Source organism: Herpailurus yagouaroundi, unplaced genomic scaffold, assembly GCF_014898765.1.
Source record: "Herpailurus yagouaroundi ecotype Mexico unplaced genomic scaffold, PumYag 162, whole genome shotgun sequence".
NCBI classification, from domain to species: Eukaryota; Metazoa; Chordata; class Mammalia; order Carnivora; family Felidae; genus Herpailurus; species Herpailurus yagouaroundi.
This window is the reverse complement of record NW_024412403.1, coordinates 54726688-54754642: the sequence shown is the minus strand read 5'-3', so window position 1 is coordinate 54754642 and position 27955 is coordinate 54726688.

Genomic DNA, 27955 nt, shown 5'->3' with positions numbered 1-27955 from the left:
CAGTGAAGTACCTAACTGGGAGTCTGTTCTTTCCTGAGAGAAAAGAACAGTTAACTTTTTGTTTCTTCCTGATAAAGAAAGATGTTAATGTCTCTCGTTCCCTCGTCAAGCCTTTCTCAAGATGGAGATGCCATCTCTGTCACCTGCCTTGGGGAGGAGAAAGCAGTGTAGAAGAGTTGCAGTTTCATGGTATCCCAGCAATGCAAAACACTAATTTTCTGGGATAAACTGTAAGTTCAGAAGAAATAGAATTTCCTAGCATGTCAATTTTGGACATTCTGTGAGTGTCCATCAAAGAAGGCTGTGAATTGCTTCTGTCAGTATGACTGGCATAAGCTCTTAAATCTGTTGACAGCTTGCAGTTCTTTTTTCTGACTCTCAAATTATTGATACTATTATGCAGTAACTTTCGTGTTAATGCAATAACAAAATAAATGATTGAATATAGATTTTGAAATAACATCACATACTTAAAAATTAAACCTCAGATCCATATTTATTGTCACTCAACAGCCGCTTGATCATATCAGGGTGTTACACTTGAATTCAATTTTAAGCAAGTGTTAAAATGTGAGGTGACTTCCTAGGATGTCCATATACTTGAACTGGATTCGGGTAACATTATATTATTAATTAATCCATCTGGATAAATGGCATCTGACTTATGCTTTTACTCTATAGCTAGTATATTTTGAATTATTTTGCAAACTATGCCTTACTAGATTGTTACTATGCCTTAACTAGTTGTATTTCTATATACTGCAAAATTGCTTGTATTCTAATAAAGTTAATCTGATTTATCATACTTTTACAAGCATGGATCTCTGATGGTAACACTTTTTTTAGTGTTTAATGCTGAATTTCACCTTTTGGTTAAAGGCTTATTTAGTCTGCTAAGATGGGGTTTGGTTTAAATTCCAATTAACCTTTGTTTTATCTGTGCTATTTAAATGCATAGTATTATTGCACCTTGATAATAGAGTATAATTTTATCCTTCAATTCTTCATTGAAGCCAACTATATTTATTAAGTTAGTTTGAATTTCCTGACTCCAATATACTGCTGAGATGACTCAACTAATCATTGTTAAATAAAATAAACTGTTCTATTTACAAAATTCTTAAACCATATTTCCTTTTAATGTTTTTGGAAATGTGAATAAGCTATTTTTTAATAAAAATGAATATGAGTCACAGTTTTGCAAACTTGGATGGGCTTGATATGAATCTAGCTTTGGTCAACACTGCCTATTCTGAAATATTTAGTAATACCTTATATTCACTTTAATTCATCAAGGCACTTGAGGCTCTTGTAGTATAGTATAAATGTTGAGTAGCATTGTCTGACTTTGCAGAACTCACTATCTAGCAAGGAAGACAAGCACATGAATAGTTAGCCTGTTATGATACATGTTCTGATGGAGTGGTGCATATAGAGTGTGCATAAGACTGGGAATGGCGAACCTGATGTGGGATCACAGGGAGGCTTTGCGGGAGAGGTGGGGCATTTGAACAAGGTCTGTATAAGAGTATATCATGCAGATGAGGGGACAGCAGTGAAATCCCAGGCCGAGAGGGCAGCATAAGCAAAGGCACAGACCAATGAAAGTGTATTGTGGATTTGAAAATTTTCAGTAGTCATGAATAAATGGTTCATGGTATGTGTGTATGGGGTAGGATAGATAGGTAGAAAGGTGGGAACAAGAAGGGTAGGAGATTAAGATGTAAAAGGTTAGATAGCCACATGATATTTTGATGTAGCCTAAAATGCTAAGATGTTTTACTTTAAATTATTTTCAGAAGTGTCAAATAATATGCACAGACATTCCTATTCCATCTCCAACACTTGGCACTGTTGGCCATTCCCTAAACTACCTAGGGATAGGATGAAGGTCAGAGTTGTAGGGTGCTGTGAGAGCTAGGATAGAAATACAGATTGGGTACAGGTTAGGAGGATTATTTTCATATTAATTGGCTTCCCTAGACATCTTGAATTACAAAACTACTCAAAAATGAGTCAACACAATTGTCATAAGTTCACCCCTTTTCTAATATGGCTCAAAGGTGAACCCATGTGCTGTGACTAAGACTGTGCCTCACCATAGGTTTTCCTACTTAACCTTGGGATTCAGGCACCACATCTAGAGTCTTCCTTGATTCCATAAAGAGGAGTTAAGAGAAAGTTTCAGACACCCAGCCCTTCCTACCTCTAGACTCAGGTCGTCACCAACCAGCACAATTTACCTTGTATTCACCAGGAAAAATCTTATGCCTCTATCTGTGATCCATCAGACACAAGAGAAGCCCTAGACTAACCATCATCCTTCAGCTCCAATATTTCTGTAAGGCTACCCATAACCTTATGTTACCTCTTGACACATATCTCAAACTCCTAAACTATTTTCATTGTGCTTTCTAGAAATCATTGTCCAGCATCAGCAAATATTTCTTTTGTGACCACGCTCTTACCAAAACATTTAAATCACATTTTTTTTCTAATAAAAGACTATTAACCCCTTAAGACACTATTTCCCCTTTAGCTCGCTCAGCTGTTGGTAGTCTTTCTTTCACAGATCCCATACTCTTTAAACTGGAGAATGATTTTATGTCATTTGATTACATTACTCGTGTTTTATTGTTCTGATTTTAACTCAACCTCTGGATTATTCCTCTTCCTTTCTCAAAGATTTTATCATCTTTCAACTGTTTTGCCAACACCATTCCTACATTAATTGTACTTGAGTTCAGCTTCAGTTTAATGATCCTTTCAGCATTGTGTCCTTCAGTGACCTTGTCCTTCATTTATTTCAGCTCTCACTCATATGGTATTACTTTAGACCATATCGTTACCAAAAACCACAGCCCCTCCAATATATTAATTCAATGCATTCCACTCTCCATCAGGATTGAATCCTATGGGCATCTTACAGATGTTTCTGGCCTCTTGCTCAGTTCTTTTGTCCCTCTATTGTTTTATTGACTTGGGAAAAAGCCACTACCCTAGTTAAAAAGAGCTCTTTGCCTCCTCCATGTTTACATTTGTCTTCTGGCTGGAGAACAACACCCAAACATACTGAATGATTCTACTTTAAATCCATGGCCATGAATGTCAGATGGATTTTTAATGCTACCTGGAAATCACACTGAATTTTCATAGACCAGCCTGGACTCTCCTATGCTACTCTTTCATGTTAGTTCCTTTTTCTCAATCCTCTTAAACCTTGTTCTCCATCTGTAATCTCAGATAATGTCATTGCTTCCTATTCCACTGAGAAAATTGAAACACCCAAAGGAGAACTTCTAAGGACTCCCACAGCTGCATCTCCTCACCTGTCAGTTTTTCCATTTCCATTCTTTTGCCTTTGTGCCTGTATCTGGTCTCCTATCTAAAGCCAGTCCTTTTACTTACATACCATTCTATTCTTGCTCTCCTATTTGATTATCTTTCCACTTAGCTTCTCAAAGGTTGTACTTCATCAATTATCTATACCCTTTTTTAAAAAGTTTAGTGAGGTATAATTGATATTCAGTAAACTGAAGATGCTTAAAATATAAATTCTGGCATATGTAGACACACATGAAACTATCACCATATTTAAGACAATGAACATATTTCTTACCTTTCAAAGTTTCCTCATGTCCCACTGAAATCCTTCCCTCTCTTCTCCCCACCCACGCACCTATATTCAGACAAGCACTCTGTCACCATACTTTGTCACTGTAGAGTAATGTCATTTTCTTTAATTTTATATGAATGAATAACAATATGTGTTGTAGACTCTGGGTCTAGAGTTCTTTCTTGCCTAGCAAGAAAGCGGGACGCAGGATTAAAATGCGAGAGATGGTTAATGTCCAGGAGAAGACAAGAGCCCCAAATAAGGGTCCTTGCTCCGTATTTATTAAGATCAGAAGGCTTACAAACATGATGGATGTGCACAAAGAGACAATAAATCTGTGAACATTAACTTATGGGCAAGAGAGAAAGGGGTTTTGAAGATATACGATGTTAGGGGTTTGGGTCAATAGAAACCAAACCAAAATCCTGTCACTGGGCAGATGGATGTTAATGGCAGACATGAGGCATTGTGTCTGTTTATGTTAGCCAGCCTAGGGGATAAGACAAATAGAGCATGTAACCTCAGGGTCAACAAGGTACCTTTCCTTTGCTAATCAGCTCTGCTCTGGGCAGTTTCACTCACAGCAGTCTATAGTCCTATTTACCTGTTTACCTAATTTGGTCCTTCCTTCCTGTGAAAGCAGCTTTCTGCTATAGTACTAAATTGGGGGGTGTTTTCGCCCTAAATACCTAATCTTGCTTACCTCATATCCCTTTGTATTGGGGCCTTTGCCCCCTTACTCTATTCTGGGGGCCTTTGCCCCTGCCTCTATCCTGGGTGCCTTTGTCCCCCCCACCCCACTCTATCCCTATTTATCTAATCTTGTTTACCCAAACTTGGGTGTGAGCATCCTATGGCTTTGTAATTTTTTATGCCTTGTTAACCCATCAGTGCAGGCTCAGAGAATTCCTAAGCTTATTCCCCACAAATATGTACTCTAGTTTTTCTGGCTTTACTTTTTTAATATATATTTTTAAATTTTTAATGTTTCTGTTTTTGAGAGAGAGAAAGAGACAGCATGAGTGGAGGAGGGGCAGAGAGAGAAGGAGACACAGAATCTGAAGCAGGCTCTAGGCTCTGAGCTGTCAGCACAGAGCCCTGCATAGGGCTCAAACCCATGAACCATGAGATCATGATCTGAGCAGATATCAGACCCTTAACCAATTAAGCCACCCAGGTGTCCCTGTTTGGCTTTATTTTTAACGCATACACACTTAGTTTGAAATTCACTGATGTATTGTAGTTTTTTTTCACGTTTTTTTGTTGTATTTATTCCTAAATATTTCATATGTTTTCTGTCAAAGGTGGTATATTTTTTCAGTAGCTGTTCATTGCTAGAGTTAGGGATAAGACTGATTTTTCCATCTTGATCTTTAATCCTGTGATATCGATCAACTCACTTATTAGATTTAATATCTTGTTTTGCAGATTTCGTTGGATTTTCAAGAAGAGGATCATATTATCGGTGAGTAATTACAGTATTTTTTTCTCCCAGTATGGATGCCTTTTATTTTCTTGGCATGCTGCACTGGAAAACCTCTAGTATAATGTTGAATAGAAGAGATGAGAGCAGACACCCTTGTCTCATTACTGATCTTAGGAAAAAAGCAAGCTGTTTCTTACCTTTTAATATGTTGCTAGCTGTAGATATTCCCTAGATGCTTTTTATGAAGTTGAGAAAGTTCCCTTCTGTTCCTATTTTGGTAAGTATTTTTATCAAGGATGGATGTTACATTTTGTCAAATGCTTTCTCTGTGTCTACTGATGTAATCATATGGTTTTTCCATTTTAGTTTGTTGCTGTGATTAATTACATTGATTGACTTTTAAATGGTTAAATCAATCTTGCATTCCTGTGATAAAACCTAATTGGTTAGGATATTACTCTTTTTTATATATTGTTGAATTTAATTTGCTAAAATGTGCTAAGTATTATTATGTCTGTTTTTGTGAGGGACATTGGCTTGTCATTTTATTTTCTGGTAATGTCTTTCTATTGGTATCAATATAAAAATAGCCTTATAGAATGAGTTGGGAAGTATTGCCTGTCCTTCAATTTTATGATTTATACAAAAGTGGCATTATTTCTTATGGGGTGCTTGGGTGGCTCAGTCGGTTAAGTGTCTGACTTCGGTTCAGGTCATGATCTCATGGTTCGTGAGTTCGAGACCCGCATTGGGCTCTATGCTGACAGTTTAGAGCCTGGAGCCTGCTTTGGATTCTGTGTCTCCCTCTCTGTCTGCCCCTCCCTCACTCTCGCTCTGCCTCTCTCACTCTCACACAAAAATAAACATGAAAAATTTTTTTTAATTAAAAAAATAAAAAAAAGAGGCATTATTTCTTAAATATTTGGTAGAATTCACCAATAAAGCCATCTGGTCTAGTATTATTCTCTGTGGGAAGGTTTTCAAAAACAAATTATTTAATAGATATATGGCTATTCAGAATATCTATTTCTTCTTGAGTGAGATATGGTAGTTTATGTTTTAAGCAACTTTCATTTAATCTAATTAGCTGAGTTTATTGCCACAATAACTCTCATATTATGCTTTTAATAACAGTAAAATTTGTAAATTGTCACTTTGTTCATTCCAGATATTGATAATCTGTATCTTCTCTTTCCTTGGTCAGTATAGTCATACTATTCTATGATATCATTCACACACCTCTATAGTAGACGTCTATTAATTTTATTAGTTTCAAAGAATTAGTATCAGTTTTTGTTCCATTGATATTCTCTATTGTTTTTCTGTTTTCTACTTTATTGATTTAAGTTTTGATTATTTTTATTTCCTTTCTTTGGTTGTTTTAGGTTTATTTTGCTCCTCATTTTCTAGATTCTTAGATGAAAGCTGAGGTCACTGACTTAAGATCTTTCTTATTTTCTGATTTGTGCATTCATGGCTGTAATTTTCCTTCTAAGTATTGCTATAGTGGCGTCCCACAAATTTTGATATGTTGTGCCTTTATTCATTGCAGAATACTTTCTAATTTCCCTTTTGATTTCTTCTTTTACCCTTGGGTTCTTTAGAAGTGTGTTATTCAGGTTTTCAAGTATTTAGGAAATTTCCAGAGATCTTTGTGTTATTTATTGTTAATTTAATTCCATTGCGATCAAAGAACATAATCTATATAAATCTAATTCTATTAAGTTTATTGAGACTTGATCTATGGCCCAGAATATGGCTTACCCTGGTAAACAGACCATGTACACTTGAGAAGGATTTGTATTTTGCTGTTGTACAGTAGAATGTTCACTAAATGTATATTAGGCCTAATTGATAATGTTATTCAAATCTATTATATCTTACCGATTTTGAGTCTCTTTGTTCTATAAATCATTAGAGGGGTATTGAATTTTCTGACTGTAATTGTGGATTTATCTGCTTTTTTTTTCTCACAGCTCTGTCAGTATTTGCTTTATGCATCTTGAAACTTTATTATTAGGACACAAAAATTTATGACTTTTAGGTCCTGTTGAAGAATTGGCCTATTAACATTATGAAATGTTTATCTTGTTTATCTCCAGTAATATTCTGAGCTTTGAAATCTAGTTTGTCTGATATCAATATAGCCACTTCTGTTTTCTTTAGATTAGTGTTTGCATGGAATCTCTCTATTCTTTTACTTTCAAGTTATTCGTTTCTTTATATTTAAAGTAGTTTTCTTAAAATACCATGTAGTTGGGTCTTGCTTTTGTATCGAATATGGAAATGTCTGCTTTTTCATTAGGGTGTTTATATCATTTACATTGAGTATGAATCAACACCCACCGTTTGCTACACCTCTAGCCTTCCCTTATATTTGATGACAACTCCATTTTTTTCTAGGCCAAAATAAACAAAAAAATGAAAGCATAAAAAGTCTTGCAGTTATGTTTCATTCTTCTCTTTCTTTCATAATCTCCATCAAATCTGTTAAGATATTCTATTAGTTCTTCCTTAAAAATGTGTTCATAATATGACCATTTTTCATCATTTTCACTCATCAAAAGGGATGCCATCTTGTTCTGAGCCATCATCATCTTTCGTGTGGCATGCAGTGGCTACTTAACTTTTTTGTTACTGCTTCTTTCCTCTTCTCTTTCTCAAGGCAGTAGGGAGGGTGTTGACTTAAAAATGTAGTTGTAAATCAGAACATGTCACTTTGCTCAAAATCCTGAAGTAGTTTACTATTTCATTCAGAATAAAGCTGTCATCCTTTTTTAAAAAGTTTTTTTTGGGGCGCCTGTGTGGCACAGTCGGTTAAGCATCCGACTTCATCCAGGTCACGATCTCGCGGTCCGTGAGTTCGAGCCCGCGTCAGGCTCTGGGCTGATGGCTCAGAGCCTGGAGACTGTTTCCGATTCTGTGTCTCCCTCTCTCTCTGCCCCTCCCCCATTCATGCTCTGTCTCTCTCTGTCCCAAAAATGAATAAACGTTGGAAAAAAAAATAAAATAAAAAAATAAAATAAAAAGTTTTTTTTTTCTTGTTTATTTATTTTTGAGACAGACAGAGTGTGAATGGGGCAGGGGCAGAGAGAGAGGGAGACAGAATCTGACATAGGCTTCAGGCTAGCATCAAAGAGCCTGATGCAGGAGCTGGAACCCACAAACTGGTGAGATCATGACCTGAGCCGAAGTCGGCCACTTAACCGACCGAGCCACCCCAGTGCCCCAAACTGTCATTCTTCTAATATTCACCAGGATTCCAAATAATGTGTCTTCTAATGTTATATATTCTCTGTCCTCACCTTATACTACTCTTCCCTTCACTTCCTCTATTCCAGCCATACAGGTATTCTTGTTATGCATTTAAGATGCCATGCCCTTTCTCCCCTTAGAGATTTTGGACTGGGAGTGCCTTTTGTCAGGAACATACCTCCTCTGGTATTTCCATGATTAACTCTCTCAGCTCCTTTAAGTCTTTGCTCTTATGTTACTTTCTCAATGAATTCCATACTAATAATCATGTTAAAAATGTCCAACTGCCCCACTTCCCAAACCCAGCATATGTGGTTCTTTTACCTCTTCAGCTTCATTGTGCTAATCATACTAAAACATATCAATTTCATGTCTTATTAGTTTATTTTTATTGCCTCTCTCATTTAACTAGGATTTAAACTCCCCAAGGCATGGATCTTTGTTTTGTTCCTTGATATATTCTAAACATCTGTAAGACTGCTTTAGTTCATAATAGGCACTTGACAATGATTAGTTGAAGTAATAAATAAAAGTGTTTTTATATTCTGATGTGACCATTTGCCATGGGAATTTAGAATAATTGCGTCTAAAAAACAAACAAACAAGCAAAAAACGTGCTCATACAGACCAGATTGGTGCCTGCAAGAGGCCTGGGATGGGAAGTGAGAGAAATACGTGAAGATGTTCAAAAGGTAAAACAAAACAAAACAAAACAAAAAACAATAAAACAAACAACAACAACAACAAAAACAACAAAGTGCCACAGATAGTTTGACTGATTTACTCACTGTATTGGAGGACTAAACTCTGCTTTTTATAGAAAGTGAGCAAACGATATTGCTGAATAAATGAACTAGTCATTCCTTGGTTTAAAACAACAACAACAAAACTCTCCCTCTGTTATACACTTATATTAAACATGGGGAGTGGGAATTGAATGATACAAAAATAACCTATAAAATTGTGTCAAAAATAAAATTAGTAATGGGAATATGATGCATTTCTGGCAATCTAAAGCATTTGGAAAAACTATTATATAAGGCAAGTAGTCCAGAAAAAAATATGCAAAAGAGCTATTAAAATTATGTCAAAAGTTATGTCATAAGTATAAAACTATGTCAAAATTCACCTACTACCACTGCTAGTAGGTTATTTCATAAGTATAAAATTATGTCAAAATTCACCTACTACACCACTGCCAGTAGGTTAAGTCCATTGCCCTATTTCAAGCATGGTCTATGAATGCTTGGGTACAGAGTTTATGTCTTAGGCTATGGGTAATAGAGATGTATACATTTTTTAGGAGTCGCACTATAGGACCAAATGTATGTTTTAGAAAAATAAATTGTGGCCTTATAAAGAAAGGTGGAGATGAGGAAACTTTTCTGGCAAAAAGCCACTTAAGGGAGACTACTATGTACCTCTGTTCCATGGATATTTTGCTATCTATCTCTCAGTGACCCTTGATCTTTAGTGTCTCACTGCCTTGCACATGCTACTTCCTCTCTTCAACATATACTTCAAAACCATGTATCTGCATCTGATTCCCTCAAAGAAAAGCAGGTTATTTGTTTTCTAGAGTATTTAGCATGATGTATGTAGTTGTTTGATTATGCATCTGTTTTTGCATTTAACTTTAATATATGCTATTTTTCATTTAATTTTATGCGAACCCAGTAACAAACGTGTCATTTGCTACAGTACAGCGAGGTGATCAATACATTATTTGGGGATGATTGAACAAGATGATGAGACCGTCAGTTGCAGTGGCAATGAGGATGGAGGGCTGTGTGTTTTTGGGGGGGAGTTTGGAGTATGTGCAGAGTTTGGAGTTTGGAGTATGTGCAGAGCAGAGAGGGAATTAGTTGGATGTGAGTCATGAAGGAGATAGAGGAATCAGAGGTATCATTTAGGTTTTAGTTTTGTCCTTTGGATAAATATTCCATTCACCAGAAACATTAAGTGCTATGGTAGACACCAAAATGCTATCTTTATTATTCCTTTGGAAACATTGGGAAAATATCCCTGAAATGCTTTATGTGCTTTCTAACTGATGAGGGAAAATATGATGCTTGGAACATGGGTCCAAGTCTGATTCAACTGTATTGGGGAAAAAAAAGGCTTTCACCTGTTTTGGGTTATCTTAATTGAGCACAATATTGTACATACATTGGCAGTGTAGCCACATTTACAATCATTAATATCTTTAAAAAATGTCTGGCTGCAACACTGGAGAGCTGTTGTATAAAATAATTCTAAAACAGCAGTGCAATAGGTCGGGTGATACCATCTATTTGAATGAGTCATATGTGGCTCTAAAGATGGTGACTGAGAATTTACTTGGAGGAAATATAGAAGTGAGTTCAATTTGGTGGATTCTCATCTGGGACATCGAGGGTGTAGTTCAGAGTAAGAATGTAAAACTAAATGAGTGGGCATTCTCCTCAATGGTTTACTATTGGGTAGAGAAAAGGTAGCCCGCAATCACAAATAAAGTTTCTGCCTCAAATTGAGTTAGTCAGCCTCCAAATCCACAGTGAAATTCTGGAAGAACATACTTAATTATGAAATAAGGAGTAAACATATTCAGATTCATCTATTTTATTTGTCATCACTAGCTCTCTTGAATGTATCAGTGACAGAAATATTTGAATTGAAACAGGTTCTCTCATCAATATCTATTGATTTAAATACAGATTATGTATGAATTAATATTAAACCAGTCTCAGGAATTATGGGGGGTAGAGTATGTGCTTATTTATGTAATAAAATATGTATAATTGAACTAAGATATTTGGAGATATTTTCCACAATTGTGTTCTGTGGATTCAGAGATAACCAATTTCTTATACTACTCTTACAAGGATAAAAGCAAATATAGAAAGGAAATCTGTTTGAAAAAGAAAGAAACCTCTCTCCATATACATAAGGATAGGAACACTTCAATTTCCTATGTACCAGTAAGCTTCCATTTCTGCTCTCCACTGCCATGACAGAGTGAGTCATATTTTACAAAATGGCACATCAGTGTATTAAACCTCAGTTACTTATGATCTGTTCTCTCCTATAAAGCTGGGTAGATTGGTAGATTCAGTCCAGTTTTCTGCCATTTCTTGTCGTTCACTCTCTTTTATTTTCACTACCTCTGTAATATAGGGGAGAGGGTAATTGAACTAGGGCTCATTCTTTAAACCCAGATGACTCTTTTGGTTCCATTTCCTCGTGCATCATGTAGATTCCTGTAGATTTCAATTAGTTGAATTAAGAACTGTCTAGTTGTTGGAAGCATATTCAGACATTTATTTTTCCTCATATGAGTATGATTTTACACAGAGAACACAAACTCACAAAGATGCACAAAACACAAGCATGCTTTTGGTTTTCTCTAGACATGTGAAAGAAAGGGAAAGATTTTCTAATGAAAGATAAGAGCAGAGGATTCTGTTCGTCACCATGTTAGGCAGTATGTCAGACAGGCTGGTGGCAGAGAATGGAGATGTAGTTGTTTCAACAGCCTGAGAGTCCCTTCCCAAGGAAACTGGAGGAGAAGGGCCAGCACTGTTGTCAATGTCATTGGTCTTAATATGCACAACATACCTATCCTATTGCTTTAGGTAGCCCTGAAGAGAGTGGTGTTTGCTTAGGGGTAGGAAGATCAATTTCAAAAGTGTTACAGGGTTTAGTTTCATAGGGTGAATATCAAGGAGTAAACTGCTGTACTTGAGGTCTGATGATGAAATTCTGGATTGAATTATTGGGTCCTTATCTTGTTGTAGGAGAAATATAGCGGAATGTTAAGAACACAGGCTGTGTATTCAACTCCTGAGTTGAAATCTGAAGTTTGCCACTTATTAACTATTTGACTCAGCTTCTTTTTGACTCTCTCACACTCTGTTTTTTTTTCTTATGAAAAATGAACATAATAATGAAACCTTTCTTACAGGTTTGCTTTGAGAATCAAATAAGCTAGTGCATGCAAAATGCTTAGAATGAGTCCTGACACATATAAGTGATCAAAAATTTTAGTTGTTATCATCATTACTGATTTATTAACAAAACTATACTTTAGTTCTTATTTGTTACTCCTGGTATGTCTAATTTCCTTGGGAATGGCTTGAAAACAATGGATGATTGACAGTATAGATTTAGGAGTTTCTGGGTCTCTGGAAGTAATATCTATCTCAATTCTAACTCAGTTTCTAAAAGAACAGGGTATTTCTATTAGCAATCTGAAGGCTACTTATATCATCTGTAGAATTTAGCATAATGTTTTGCACATGGTCAGTGCACAGTAAATACCTGGAATGAATGAATGAATCCTAGAACCCTCTTTGTTTATGGGGAAACAAACTGTGACATAGGAAGGAGAGATTAGCTGAGGACCTCACAGCTAGGTAAATACACAAAAGGCCAAGATTACCTGTTCTGATGAATCTCAGTCCATTATTTTAAAAATTGTTTCCACTACTCATTGAATTATTTTTGTATTGCCTTAAAACTCGAACTCTTCTCAAGAGTGCAGAAAAAAAAAATCAACCATCTACCCACAAAGCTGCTGGAGCTCAGAAATCAAACACAGCCTTGAGACACCAAGTATTGTGCGTGATCAAATTCTACATTGGATGCTAGAAATCAGAAGGCAGAAGCAGCTCTTCTGAATAAAGTATCCTTTTAAACAGTAGTGCTAGTTCCTGGCATATCGTAATTGTATATAAGCGCCTCAGCTCTTCCTGATTTAATCTTGATTTCTGAGATGTTTGAGGGTTTGTAGGAAATCATGGGAAAGGCTAGCCAAAGCACAGAAGGAATTCATTCTGATTACAGCACTCATTGCTTGAATCCTGTTTAGCAGGATTTTCTTGGAAAGGTACCACTGAAAATTGACCCAACTTTTTAAGAGAAAAAATTTCAAATACTATTTAGAAAGACGCAGTAGGCTTACTTATAATCAAATGTATTTTGGTTATGAAACTATATTTTGTACTTTCAAGGAAACTTTAGCAATGTAGCCTAATTCTTAATTTATATGCATATAAAGTATATAAATATATATAAATATCTATAAATAAGTATAATATATATATATAAATTTCTCTGGTTCAAAAAAACCTTATATATTTTCCAACTTCATAGAACTCAAACTACCAATAGAAATACCTTGCCTTCCTCTTGTAAAATGTCACAGTAAAACCATTTCAATTGAAAATCTGGAATGTGAAATGTTTTTGCCGTGAAAGAATAGGAATTGCAGCAAGGTTTCAGAAATCTATCAGTTACAACCCTTGAGACATCAGCGTGTTAAATTACATTAAAAAAATTTTTTTTTCAACGTTTATTTATTTTTGGGACAGAGAGAGACAGAGCATGAACGGGGGAGGGGCAGAGAGAGAGGGAGACACAGAATCGGAAACAGGCTCCAGGCTCCGAGCCATCAGCCCAGAGCCTGACGCGGGGCTCGAACTCACGGACCGCGAGATCGTGACCTGGCTGAAGTCGGACGCTTAACCGACTGCGCCACCCAGGTGCCCCATATTTTAATAGGTTTTTTCAGTATTATTGATCTATAATTGACTTACAACACTGCATAAGTTTAAAGTGTACAGCATAATGATTTGATGTACATGTATTTGAAATGGTCACAACAAGGAGTTTAGTTAATATCCTTCATCTCATAGAGAAGCCAAAAAAAGAAAAACAATTGTTTTTTTTTCCTTATGATGAGAAGTCTTAAAATTTACTCTTTTAACAGCTTTCATGTATACATACAGCAGTGTTAGCTATGATCATTATATTGTACATTATATCGATAGTACTTGTTATCTTATAACTGGGAGTTTGTATCTTTTGACCACATTCATGCAATTCCCAATTCTCTCTACCTCCACTTTTCACCTGTGGTAACTACAAATCTGATCTCTTTTTCTATAGGTTTTTTTGTTTTGTTTTGTTTTTCTTTCTTTGTTTTTTCTTTTTTAAAGATTCCACATATAAGGGAGATCAAACAGTATTTGTCTTTCTCTGACTTATGTCACTTAGCAAAATGCCCTCAGAGTCCATCCATAGTTGCAAATGGCAGGATTTTCTTCTTTTGTAATGGCTGAATAATATTTGTGTGTGTGTGTGTGTGTGTGTGTGTGTGTGCGTGTGTACATGGCATTTCATCCTTTCATTCATTGATGGACACTTAGGTTATTTCCATGTCTTAGCTATTGTAACTAATGCTGCTATGAATATGGGGTACAGATATCAGCATTATGTTATTTCTTACCTCTTTAATGATAGCCATTCTACAGGACTGGGGTGTTACCTTACTGTGATTTTAATAGGGTTTAATTTTGAAATAGAATGCCTGCTATTATGTTTAATACTATAATGTAAACTCTGTGAGGGTAATAGCATTGTTTATTCACACAACCGACACTTTATAAGTACCTGATGTTGCCAGGGTAGTGTATGAGATAGAAAAACAAGTAAATCTCAAATTCTGCCCTGTGTCAGTGTGGTGAGATAGGCAAGGAAATAAATAAATAAATAAATCTAAGATAATATGGTCAGCATAATAGCAGAGCTAAACCCAAGATACTGTAGAAACATAAAGATTCCAAAAAGGAATATTTCTTGGACCACAGAGGTCCTTGGACCTGCAGAGTAGGGTTTGCTGAATTGGTTATACTGTATTTTCTTTTGATTATCCTAAGTACTTTGAAGCTAATACTGTATCTTTAAATATTTGCATTCAAATGATTCTAGTACTTGTGTGAGGCAGACCTGATACCATTCTTTAAAGGTACTTAGAGACTTTGTAAGAATGGGATTGGGTTTGGAAAGGCCCAAAATCCAATCTGTGGTTCCTCATATGGAGTTCACTCTGTGCAGGTGGCAGAATGAAGGGTTAAAGACTTTGTCTTTGGAGCCGGATTCCGTGGGATTAGGTTTCCACTCTGACTTTGTGCCCTCAGAGAAACTACACAAGCAGTCTTGCTTCCTTTTCTTCATTTGAACAAATGTGGATGAGAATAGCACCTACCTTTATAGAGTTGTGATAAACATTAAATGAGATTATTCTTTTTTTAATTTTTTAAAACATTTTTTAATTTATTCTTGAGGGGGGAGGGGTAGAGAGAGAAGGAGACACAGAATCCGAAGCAGGCTCCAGGCTCTGAGCTGTCAGCACAGACAGAGCCTGACGTCGGGCTCAAACCCATGAACCCTGAGATCATGACCTGAGCTGAAGTTGGATGCTTAACAAACTGAGCCACCCAGGTGCCCCTAAATGAGATTATTCTTAAAAAATAGAGCAGTTCTGACACATAAGGGCTCAATAAATAATAATTATTGTTACTATTATTATATGATAAGAAAAACAAGTATGAAGATTTTTGACTTAAAATTCTTCATTTTATATTAAAAAACAAACAAGGGGAGCCTGGGTGGCTCAGTCGGTTGAATGTCCAACTTTGACTCAGGTCATGATTGATCTCAGGGTTTGGTGGTTCAAGGCCCTCATCAGGCTCTTTGTTGACAATACGGAGCCTGCTTCATATCCTGTCTTCCTCTCTGTGCTCCTCACTCTCTCTCTCTCTCAAAAGTAAATAAACATTAAAAAAAATGAAACAGAACAACTAAATGCGATATCATGTGCCTGTATGTTTGCACCTTCTAGACCAATTATGAAGGTCTGGTTAGGATGAGTTGGATCATTTGAAAGGATGGGTCTCACTGGAATGCCTCATATGTGGAAGAATATTGGAATGCACTATTAACATATGTTTTTCATGATAATAAACCATTGGATAAGGATTCCAGAGATACAAGGCAAGTGTCAGTCGAGCTTAAATACACAGGTCATTGGACATATTTCTCAGAGACCTTCTGGATTAGAATGGCATGTAAAAGATTGTAATTCAGGCCTTTCCAAACTCAGTCTGTCCCCAACTTTGAAGTGAACTGGACTGGAACCTTAATAAAAAATCCAACTCATTTGGAATAGACATTTTATGGCTTGGATGAAGAGAAGGGAATAAGAGAATTGTAAACTGGCTTTTTACATCTTTATGGAACAGATATCAGTTATCTACACATAGTGAGTTTCATCTGGATAGAAGTCTGAGAAAAAAGTAAGGGCAGAGGGTGGTGCTAAGATTGGAGAGACTCTGGTGAGGTGACCCAGTACAAGGAAAGTATTGTATACTTTAGTGTTCTTTAGAGATTGAATCAGTTACTAGCAATGTATTTTACCTAATTTTCCTGATACTCAGTTTCCTCATCTATAAAATGGTTACAGTGTTTCCTACTTCCAGGATTGTTACGAGGAATAATTGTATCAAAGTATGCAATGTAGGACATGACTAGTTCCTAAGTATCGGATATTTTCCTCAATCTGGGAACTCCAGATAACTTGCTACTTACTGCCTTCTGGGAGGAACGCTAGTCTAGGAGAGTATGGACAGATTACTACGGGAAGGTGTTCCCTCCTTTCACCCTTCCACAGGCTTTCTGTAGTTCCACATCTGGCAGATGTGTCTTCTCTCTGCTTCTACTGAATAGGTAAAAAAATTCTCCTTTTTTGCCTAATGCTTCCTTCTAGAAAGTGTTAAGGAAAAGAGTGTGTGTGCAGTCCCAGCATTGCCTTTATGTGTTTTTCTTAAATGTAAATATTTAATCTTTGAATTTGATTTTCATTTGGGAGGAGGATAAAGAGAAAAAAACCAACAACAAATAGATACAAACAGAGAGAGGGAGAAAAACTTGATTATCTTGGAATTGCAGCCCCTGCTGATGCAGATTAATGGTGGCGGCTGATACACCACGTGTATTGCAGAGCCCTGGCACACTGCCAGCCATTATCCACCTTAATATTTAATAGGCATTTGTACAGAAACACCGAGAATGAGAAATGTTAATTGCTCATAACGTTTTGTTTTATTTTATTTGGCAGGCTGTTGGACATAACATAAAGAGTGTTGTTTGGCTAGGTTGAAACTTTACTGTTTAGCTCTTAAATTTTTCCGACATAATTTTTCTGTGAAAAGTTAGTAATAAATACTTTGTATTTGCTCATGCCTCATTCTGAAGAGATCAAAGTCCTGATCACAAATTCACTGAGACCTGGGGCTCTTTTGTACTCTGCTCAGTTCTCCTGAAAATGCTATTCCTAGCAATGGAGCCAAGCTATGGGGAAACAAGTGTCTTTTATGTACTATCAGCTTCTTGAAGTTCTGCTCAGTTATTTAGCCTTTGTGGAAAACATCTCAAATTCTGAAGCTTCACTGCCTGTCTGGTTTTAGCACCATCACTGAGTGATTTCTTTGGTCATTTTTTGTTAAAATTTTACTTAAAAATGTTTTATTTTGGAGAGACTTATGTAAAATATCTGTACAAAAGCACCAAATAAAACAATTCCTAGTAGCTTCTTAGGATTACAGCAGAAGGAAGAGTGATACCTGATGGTAAATGTAGAGAGAATGAATGTGTTTATATAATGTGAGACTTTCTGACAATTCATAGTATGGTCCAAGTACTGTAATTCTGTGTTCTTGTATTTTTTTAAAAAAATTTTAATGTTTATTCATTTTTGAGACAAAGACAGAGCATGAGTGGGGGAGGGGCAGAGAGAGAGGGAGGCACAGAATCCAAAGCAGGCTCCAGGCTCTGAGCTGTCAGCACAGAGCCTGATGTGGGGCTCAATCCTATGAACTGTGAGATCAGGACCTGATGCGAAGCCAGATGCTCAACTGACTGAGCAACCCAGGTGCCCCATTTCTGTGTTTTTTTTTTTTAATTTTTTAAAATGTCTATTTATTTTTGACAGAGAGAGAGAGAGAGAGAGAGAGACAGAGCATGAGCGGGGGAGGGGCAGAGAGAGAGGGAGACACAGAATCCAAAGCAGGCTCCAGGCTCTGAGCTGTCAATACAGAGCCCGACGCAGGGCTTGAACTCACAGACCATGAGATCATGACCTGGGCCGAAGTCAGACGCTCAACCGACTGAGCCACCCAGGCACCCCCCATTTCTGTGTTCTTTTAATGCAACATGCTGTTCTTCATGCTTTTAATGTGCTTCTTCTTTTTTACTTCTGTGAGGGCTTATTCTTTTTTTTTTTTTTTTTGGTCTGTTCAAAAGTTACTTTTGCTGAGACGTTTTTCTATATTTAACCACAGGTTCAATTTATGTTTATTTGCTCCTGAAGTCTAGTAGCACTTATCCATGGCACTGTAATTATTTGTATACATGTTTATTTCTCTCACTATGCTGTGAACCCTTTGAAGAGAGATCATTTTTCTTATTGTTTTCTGAATCTTTACTGTCTGACACAGTGCCAGGCACTTACAAAATGCTCTGAAACATTTTTATAATGAATTATTCCTATAAATTATGAAACGGTTTTACAAAGTTTAAAACCTCAACAGATGTTTCATTTCAAATAGGCTCCTCTTTCCTACCAAATTGGCATCAGTTCAAGAGAATTTCTATTGGTGTTTTGAAAGTGATTAAACTATTTCCTTTATTAATTCTAAATGAGCATTTGAGAAAAGAATAGGAGAAAATCAATAACTTGAAATCTTAAGTAAAATTGGATAAGAAGTAATTATGAATCAGCGTTAACTTTACAACATGAATTTGCTTTGCTAAGTGAAAAACTGTAAGTGTTTGTAAACAGAAAGATAAATGTTTATGAAGGGTGAAAGTTATTTCAATCTCGGGAAACTTCTACAGATATGTTAAATGTAATTCTTTACAATTTCACCCCTAAAGCGATATAGTCACTTGTTTGCTCTTGTGTTCTAAATTCAACTCTTCATTTTTATCTCATTTTGTCTGCTTGCATTTTATGGCACCCAGTCCAATCTTCAAGGGAATGTGAGTGTTACTCTCTCGTTTGTCCTCACTCTGTAGAACCTTGAGGCAGTTTTTCAACAAAATAGTTCAGTGAATTGCTATAGGCCACAGAGCAAGTAAGTTGTAAGGAAGGAAAGAGGTTCAAGTCTCTTATTTCCCTGGGACCCCATTATCCTCTATGAAGAGTAAAATGTTCTATCCTTAGACTACATATTTCATAATCATCTATAAAAATATAGAGTTTCTATAATAGTGTGAACCTCCATAAAGAAATACAGATGCATATAAATAATAGACTTTAATACAACATGTGTGAAACGAAGAGCTTTAAAATATTCACCCCTACTAATTAAATTCCTGAGAATCTCTCTTAAATAATTAAGGAAGAGTGCAAAGATTTATCCTAAAGAACTTCACATCATTATTTATATTAGTAAAAAAATTGAAAAAGATTAAATGTTCAACAAAGTAGAATTGGTAGATAAATTACAGTATGTCTATATGATGAAATATAAAACAGATATTCGAGTCTTGGGAGATTTTTGCAAAGATGTTGGTGAATGGCTACAATATAATACATGAAGCAAGGCAAAAATTAACTAGTATATAAAGTAAATATTTTGACTTTTAGCAAAAAGTATATACACATATACACATTAGAATAAAAGAGAAAAAAATAAAAAGGAACCAAGAACAACTGTATTAATTTTTGTCAATATCTTGTAAGAGCATATATTGCTGTAAAATTAAAAAGAAATTTAATGGTGCCACCTAATAGGCTAAAAAGCATCTATTAAAATTTACTGTAGGAAGTTACTTTTTCGAGTAGATTCAGCACATGATAGAGCATTGATATAAAATGATATTTTGCTGCCTGATTTCCTGAAAAATGCAAATAGATTTCATTTGAAGACCATGGGCTGTGCATCAGAGTGACATGGGTCGAGAGAAGTTTTTCTGCCTGGGAATCATCTAAGTCCTATTGCATAAGTACCTCTTGTAATGTGAATGTTGAATCCAGTACTATATATATTTTTGCACAGCTTTTTCCAGATACACATCAGTGATTATACTGATGCTTTGGTTAGAAATAAAGAGACCAAATCTTGATTCAAGCTTAAAGAGAAGAGGTAAGGATGAATGAGCAGGAAACATTTAACCTCTGGTAAAAAGAATCAGTGAGGTGCTCAGAGGTCTCTAAAGAGGAAGGTAATCATTGAAGCATATTTACTGGTACTAAATCTGCCTGTTACAATAGTTACAGAATAGTAGTTGGTGACCTGTTACTTTCTTAAATTCCTTAATAGAGGATAGACAAAAGGGGAATGAAATAGATATCCTTTTTAATGTGGTTATGACCTGAGAAAGGATATGGGGGCCTAAAATGGCAGTTTAATTTAATCAGTATTTCTATCCTTTATCAGTATAATACACATAGCTCAGGAAGTTTTAATTTCTATTACCCCCTACTCCTATTTGAAGTAATAAAACTATTTCCACTATTTATTTTTATCTAGTTTTTATATCACAGGTTTGGCTTGTTTTTTTAGAGTCAGTGTTTATTCAAATTGACCCTGAAATTTGGCAATTTATTTGCTCACCTTTATTTTTTTTCAGACCATTCCTATTTTATCCAAATGAATTTTTAATGAAAATTTAGTGGTTCAGTGTAAGAATCTGAGTGGTAGTTTTTTTCAGGCTTTGAACGTTTTAAAATGTTTGGATTTTACACACACTCTTGAATATGCAAAACAAAATATGAGCAGATGTTAGCAAGATGGCAGAACAGGAGGCCTGTGCTCTCATTTCCCCCTTAGAAACACTGATTTAGCAATAACATACAAACCAAAATACCTTCTTGAGATTTGCAGAATGCAGTTAAGAAGTTGCAGCACCCCAGGTGAGCAAAAAGCAGAGAACAGTTGCATTGAAACAGATAAGAGCAATTTCATTATACTCCTGTCAGCCCCTCCCCCAAGGCAGCAGAGATCAATGCCAGGAGAAAATGTTCTGGCTCACTGCTTCTACCTTGAGGGGAAAGAGGAGAGTGGAGCATGTGTACCAATGTTCTAACTCTTCAGAGGGCTTCCCAAGGGACTGATATCTGTCTTGTCTGACTCAGGGTACTAATAGGAAGCCAGCATACTTTGGATGCCTAGTATCTTCAGCTTGCTGCTGAAAAGCCAGAGAACTGGCAGTGCCATAGACAGATAGTTGAGGAAGGAAGACATTATGAGCTCCTGAAAAAGAAACCAGCAAGTCTCTCTAATTGAGAAATTTCATGTATAGGCCAGAGAAATTGCTTCCCCAAAAGGGGTCCCCAGAGGTCCCCAGAGTCTGTAGCTGGACAGATTGGTGAGGGTCTCTGCCTGCACAAAGCCAGTTTATAAAGACAGGGAAAAGACTGTTTTTTTCCCCAAGTGTTTGGATATTAACACAAAACTTTGAGACTCATGAGAGGGAAACATGGCTCAAAGGAACAAAATATATCTCTAGAACCAGTACTAATGGAATAGAGGTAAATTAATTACCTGACAAAGGATTCAAAATAATTTTTGTAAAGATGTTTTATGAGCTCAAGATAACAATGCATGCTCAAGATGAGAACATAACAGACAAAGAAATTATAAAAAAAACAACAACAACAAATTTTGGAGCTGAAAAATACAATTAGCAGAGGGCTTCAACATCAGAGTTGCCATGCAGAAGAAAGAATCTGCGAACTTGAATATAGGTCATTGGAAATTATCTAGTTGGGGAACAAAAAGAAAAAAGTGAAAATGTGTGAAGAAAGCCCAGGGACATATAGTACACCATTAAATGAATCAACTTATGCATTATGAGAGACCCAGAGGGAGAGGAGAGAGAGAAAGAGGCAGAAAGCTAATTTAAAGAAATAATAGCCAAGTACTTCTCAAATCTGGAGAAAAAAGCGGCCATACAGATTTAAGTAGCCCAACATAACCCAGCTAGGATGAACTCATAGAAATCCACAGTGAGACACTTATTATCAAAAAAAATCAAAGACAGAGAGAATTTTATAAACAACAAGAGAAAAGTTACTCATCACATACAAGGGAACTCCTATAAGACTGTCACTGGCTTTATCAGCAAAATTTGCAGGCCAAAAGGGAGTAGGATGATATATCCAATTAGCAGATTTCTCAGCAGAAACCTTGCAGGCCTGATGACAGTGGGATGACATATTCAAAAGAATGAAAAATAACAATATTATATCCACCACCATTAAGTCCATCATGGCCTCCTTGTTCCTCCATTAAAACAGGTTGATGTCTGCATGGTAACTTGCCAGGGTAGATTTGTGTGTATTCTCTGGCCTGTAGAATTTGTTGATTCTGATCTTGATGTCTGTTTCATTGGGACTGCCGTTGCTCTTCTTGATACAGAAGATTTTTTTTTATTTAGCCAATTTGGTATGCCTCAGGGGCATCCAGGTTGCTGCTTTTGATGTAATCAGAGTATTTCCAGTAGTGTTTGGGATATAGATCTTTGTCCACAGGCTTCTTTAATGGGTGTTTCACAGGACTGGACAGCTTAGTGTTGAACATGAAGTAGATCTTCCTGTAGTCCTCCACCATCAGAGCCTCAGGATCCATGCCTCCCTCCAAGGCCCAGTTTTTTGATGCAGCTTTATAGATGATTTTCACAGACAGACACACACACATGCGCGCGTGCACACACACACACACACACACACACACACAGTAGAAAATTACTCAGCCATAAAAGAGAGTGAAATCTTGCCATTTGCAACAATATGCATGGACCTAGAAGATATAATGCTAAATGAAATAATGTAGGCAGAGAAAGACAAATACCACATGATTTCAATCATATGTGGAATTTAAGAAACAAAAGAAACAAAAAAAGAAACAAAACCCCCACAAAAACACAGACTCCTAAATATAGAGAAGAAAATGGTGGTTATCAGAGGGGAGAGGGGGAATGGGTGAAATAGGTGAAGAGGATTAAGAATACACTTATGATGAACACTGAGTAATGTACAGAATTGTCGAATCACTGTATTGTACACACAAAACCAATATAATAGTGTATGTTAATTATACTGGAATTTTAAAAACTTAAAAATAGAGCTAGCATATGATTTAGCAATTCCACTTTTGGGTATTCATCCAAAGAAAAGAAAAATACTAATTTGAAAAGATATATTTTCCCTTATGTTTGATACAGCATATTTACAATAGACAAGTTATGGAAACAACCTAAATGGCCATTAGTGGATGAGTGGATAAAGAAAACATGGTATATATACACAATGAGACACTATTCATTCATTAACAAGAATCTTGCCATTTACAATAACATGGATGGACCTTATAGCATTATGCTAAGTGAAATCAGATAGGGAACGACAAATGCCATATGATCTTGCTTATATGTGGAATCTAAAAAGGAAAACAAAATTATAAAAAAAGCTCATAGATACAGCAAACAGATTCATGGTTGCCAGAGGGGATAGGGATGGGGGCTGGTGAAATGGGCAAAGGGGGTCAACAATTACAAACTTATAAAATAAGTCATGGAAATATTAAAAAAAAAGAAACTAAGAGTTGGTTTCTTGAAAAGATACACAAAATTGAGAAATCTTTAGCTAGATTAACAAGAAAAAAATGTATACTCAAATGAATAAAATCAGAAATGAAAGAGGAGACATTACAACTGATAACTTAAATACAAAAAATCAAAAGAGCCTCTTAGGAACAATTATAAGCCAATGAATTAGATAACCTAGGAGAAATGCTTACGCCCACCATGACTGAAACATGAAGAAATAGAATATCTGAACAGACCTATAACTAGTAAGATAGGTAAACAAAAACTTTCTAACAAAGAAAAGCCCAGAACCAGATGCTTCACAAGTGAATCCTATCAGAGATGTAAAAAAGAATTAAGGCTAATGCTTCTCAAACTCTTCCAAAAAATAGAAGGGGAAGAAAAATTCTGTTTTATTATTGTTTCATCCAGATCAAGACACCACAAGTAAATAAAACTACAGGCAAACATTCCTGGTGAATATATATGCAAAATCCTCAACAAAATGTTAGTAAGTAGAATTCAACAGCACATTAAAAAGATCATACACTATGACCAGGTGGGATTACATTGGGATATAAGGATGGTTCAATGGTTCAAATGTAAGAAAATCAATGTGCTACATCACATTAACTGAAGGAAGAATAAAAATCACAGGATCATCTCAATAGGTGTAGAAAAAGCATTTGACAAAATTCAACACCCTTTCAGAATAGAAGTCCTCAACAAAATAGGAATAGGAGAAAATGATCTCATCATAATTAAGGTCATGTATGAAAAGCCCACAGCTAACATCATATTCAATGATAAGAAACTGAAAGCCTTTCCTCTAGGAACAGGAACAAGACAAGGAGGCTTACTCTTGCCACTTCTGTTCAACATAGTTCTGGAAGTACTAGCCAGAGCAATTAGGCAAGACAGAGAAACAAAGTCACCCAAATTGGAAGGAAGATATAAAATTCACAGAAATCATGAAATTATATGTAGAAAACAGAAAAGATTGCACAAAAAAATCAACAAATTTGGCAAAATGCAGGATACAAAACCAATATACAAAAATCAATTATAGTATGGTACTCTGACAGTGAACAATCCTAAAAGGAAATAAGAAAGTCCTATTTTTTTCATTTTTTAAATGTTTGTTTATTTTTGAGAAGAGACAGAGAGAGAGAGAGTGTGTGAGCATGGGAGAGGCAGAGAGAGAAGGAGACACAGAATCCGAATCAGGCTCCAGGCTCCCAAGCTGTCAGCACAGGGTCTGATGTGGGGCTTGAACTCACAAACTCCAAGATCATGCATGACATGAGCCAAAGTTGGATGCTCAACCTACTGAACCACCCAGTAGGGGAAACTAATCCACATGCAAAAGAATGGAATTGGACCTTTTTTGTTTTGTTGTTATTGTTGTTTGTTTTTTACACTCTATGCAAAAATCAACTCAAAATGGATTGAAGATTTCAGTGTAAGACCATAAAACTTGTAGAAGAAGATATAGGGAAAAATCTTCATAACACTGGTTTGGTAAAAGCTAAGGCAACAAAAGCAAAAGTAAACAAGTAAGACTAAATCAAACCAAAAAATCTTATGCACAGGAAAGGAAACAATCGGCAGAGGGAAAAAAGCATCCTATGGAATGGGAGAAAGTATTTGTAAACTATAAATCTTACAAGGGATTAATATCCAAAATATCTAAAGTACTCCTCCAATTCAATGGGAAAAAGCAAAACAAATCCCAAAAATGAAAATCTGATTAAAAAGTGTGCAAAGGACTTGAATAGACATTTCTCCAAAGAAAACATACACATAGACAAGTACATGAAAAAGTACTCAACATAACTAATCACCAGAAAAATGTATACAAAACCACAACAAAATATTACCTCACATCTATTAGAATTGCTATTATCAAAGACAAGAGGTAAGAAGTGTTGGTGAGAATGTGGAGAAAAGGGATCCTTGTATGTTGTTGGTGGGAATGCAGATTGGGATAGCCATTATGGAAAACAACATGAAGCCTCCTGAAAAAACTAAAAATAGAACTACCATATTATCCAGCTATCCCACCTCTGAGTAGTTATCCAAAATAACTGAAATCAGGATTTTTAAAAATGTTTATTTATTTTTGAGACAAAGAGAGACAGAGCATGAATGGGGGAGGGTTAGAGAGAGAGGGAGACACAGAATCCGAAGCAGGCTCCAGGCTATGAGCTGTCAACACAGAACCTGATGTGGGGCTCGAACCCATGGACTGTGAGATCATGACAGGAGCTGAAGTCAGACACTCAACTGACTGAGCCACCCAGGCGCCCCAGAAATCAAGATTTTGAAAATATTTTCACTCCCATGTTCATTGCAGCATTATTCATAGTAGCCAAAAGGTGGAAATGATGTAAATGTCCATTAATGGATGAATGAGTAAAGAAAATGTAGTATATACATACAATGGAATATTTTTTTCAGCCATAAAAAGAAAGAAATCCTATCATGTGCTACAATTTTGGTGAGTCTTGAGGATATTATGCTGAGTGAAATAAGCCTGTAACACAAGGACAAATACTGCATGATTCTCCTCATTTGATGTATTTAGAGTGAAAGTCATAGAAACAGACAGCAGAATGGTGTTTTCCAGGGACACGGGCGGGGTGTGGTGGGGGGAGGAAATGGAAAGTTACTGTTCAGTGGGTATTGAGTTCCAGTCATGCAAGATGAAAAGTTCTAGAGAGCTGCTGTACAACATTGTGCTTATAGTTAACAACATTGCACTGTATAAATAAAAATTTGAAAAGAGAGTATTTTTTTTACCACATTTAAAAAAACACAACAAATTGTATTCAGTAATACATAGAAAATGCTAACATAAGTGTGGTTTATTCTTAGGAAGCATTGTTAAACATTTGAAAACCTCAGTCACTGCATTGACCAAATTAACCAAAGCAAGGAAAAATCCTTGATTATCTCATTAGAAAACCAGAAAGATTTGATAAAATTAAACATACATTCTTGAAAGAAAGTTTCAGTAAGCTAAAAATAGAAGGGAACTTTCTCAACTTGAAAAGAATATCTACAAGACATTTAAATAAAATACTTGATTTATAGAGTACTTAGTAAAATATTAAATAATTTGTTTCTTAAAGTCTGAAATGAGACAAGAATAGCTGTTATCACTACTTCTTTTCAACATTATACTGGTAGTCCTAATAAGTGCAATAGTGCGAAGTGAAGAAATGAATACTTACATAATAATATTTAGCAAATATTGAAAATATAGATTAAAACAGCTATTATTTGACATGATTTATGTAGATAGAAAATTCCAAAAGACTTCACTAAGAATATACTACAATTAATAAGTGAGTTTGGTAGTTTTCCTGAATAAAACGTAAATATAAAATTATTTGCGTTTCTATATACTAGAAAAAATGTTTAATATAATATGAAATATCAAATACCTAAAAATACATATAATAAAAGATGTGCCAGGCTTTTCCCCTGAACATACAAAACATTTTAAGAAAAGATTTTAAAAGACCATAATAAATAGAGTGATATACTACACTGTGTTCAGACATCAGGAGACTATATCATTAAGGTGTCAATTTCCCCTAAATTGATTTGTAAATTGAAGACAATATGGATCAAAATCATAACTTTTTTTGTCAAGTTTGCATGCTTATACAAAGAATGTAAAATAGCTAACAGATAAGATGATCTGGAAGAAGAAGAAAATAGTTAAAGACTTACATTGCCACCCAGTAGTGTTCAACACAAAGCTATCAAGTTACCAAGGGAGTGTGATTTTGGTGTAAGGACAGAAAATAATTTGAAAATATCTGATAAATGTTTACAGTGATGTAATTTAGATTCTGATCTCCTGATCAAAATATAAACTATTTTTATTTTTCCAGAAAGTTTTGCCTTCTTGCTTTCCAATAAATTCCCATCCCTTCCCCAGAGACCACCATTGCTATAATTTCTATGACCATAGGTTATTTTTTTTTGTCCTTGAACATCATATAAATGGGATGAGGCAGTAAGTCCTCTTTTGTGTTTCACTTCTTTTACTCAAAGTAGTATGAGAGTTTCATTCATACTAATGAGTATCTCAGTTTTTTGTTTATTTATTTTTTATTTTTTAATGTGTTTTATTTTTCATTTCATTTCATTTCATTTCATTTCATTTCATTTCATTCCATTCCATTCCATTCCATTCCATTCCATTCCATTCCATTCCATTCCATTCCATT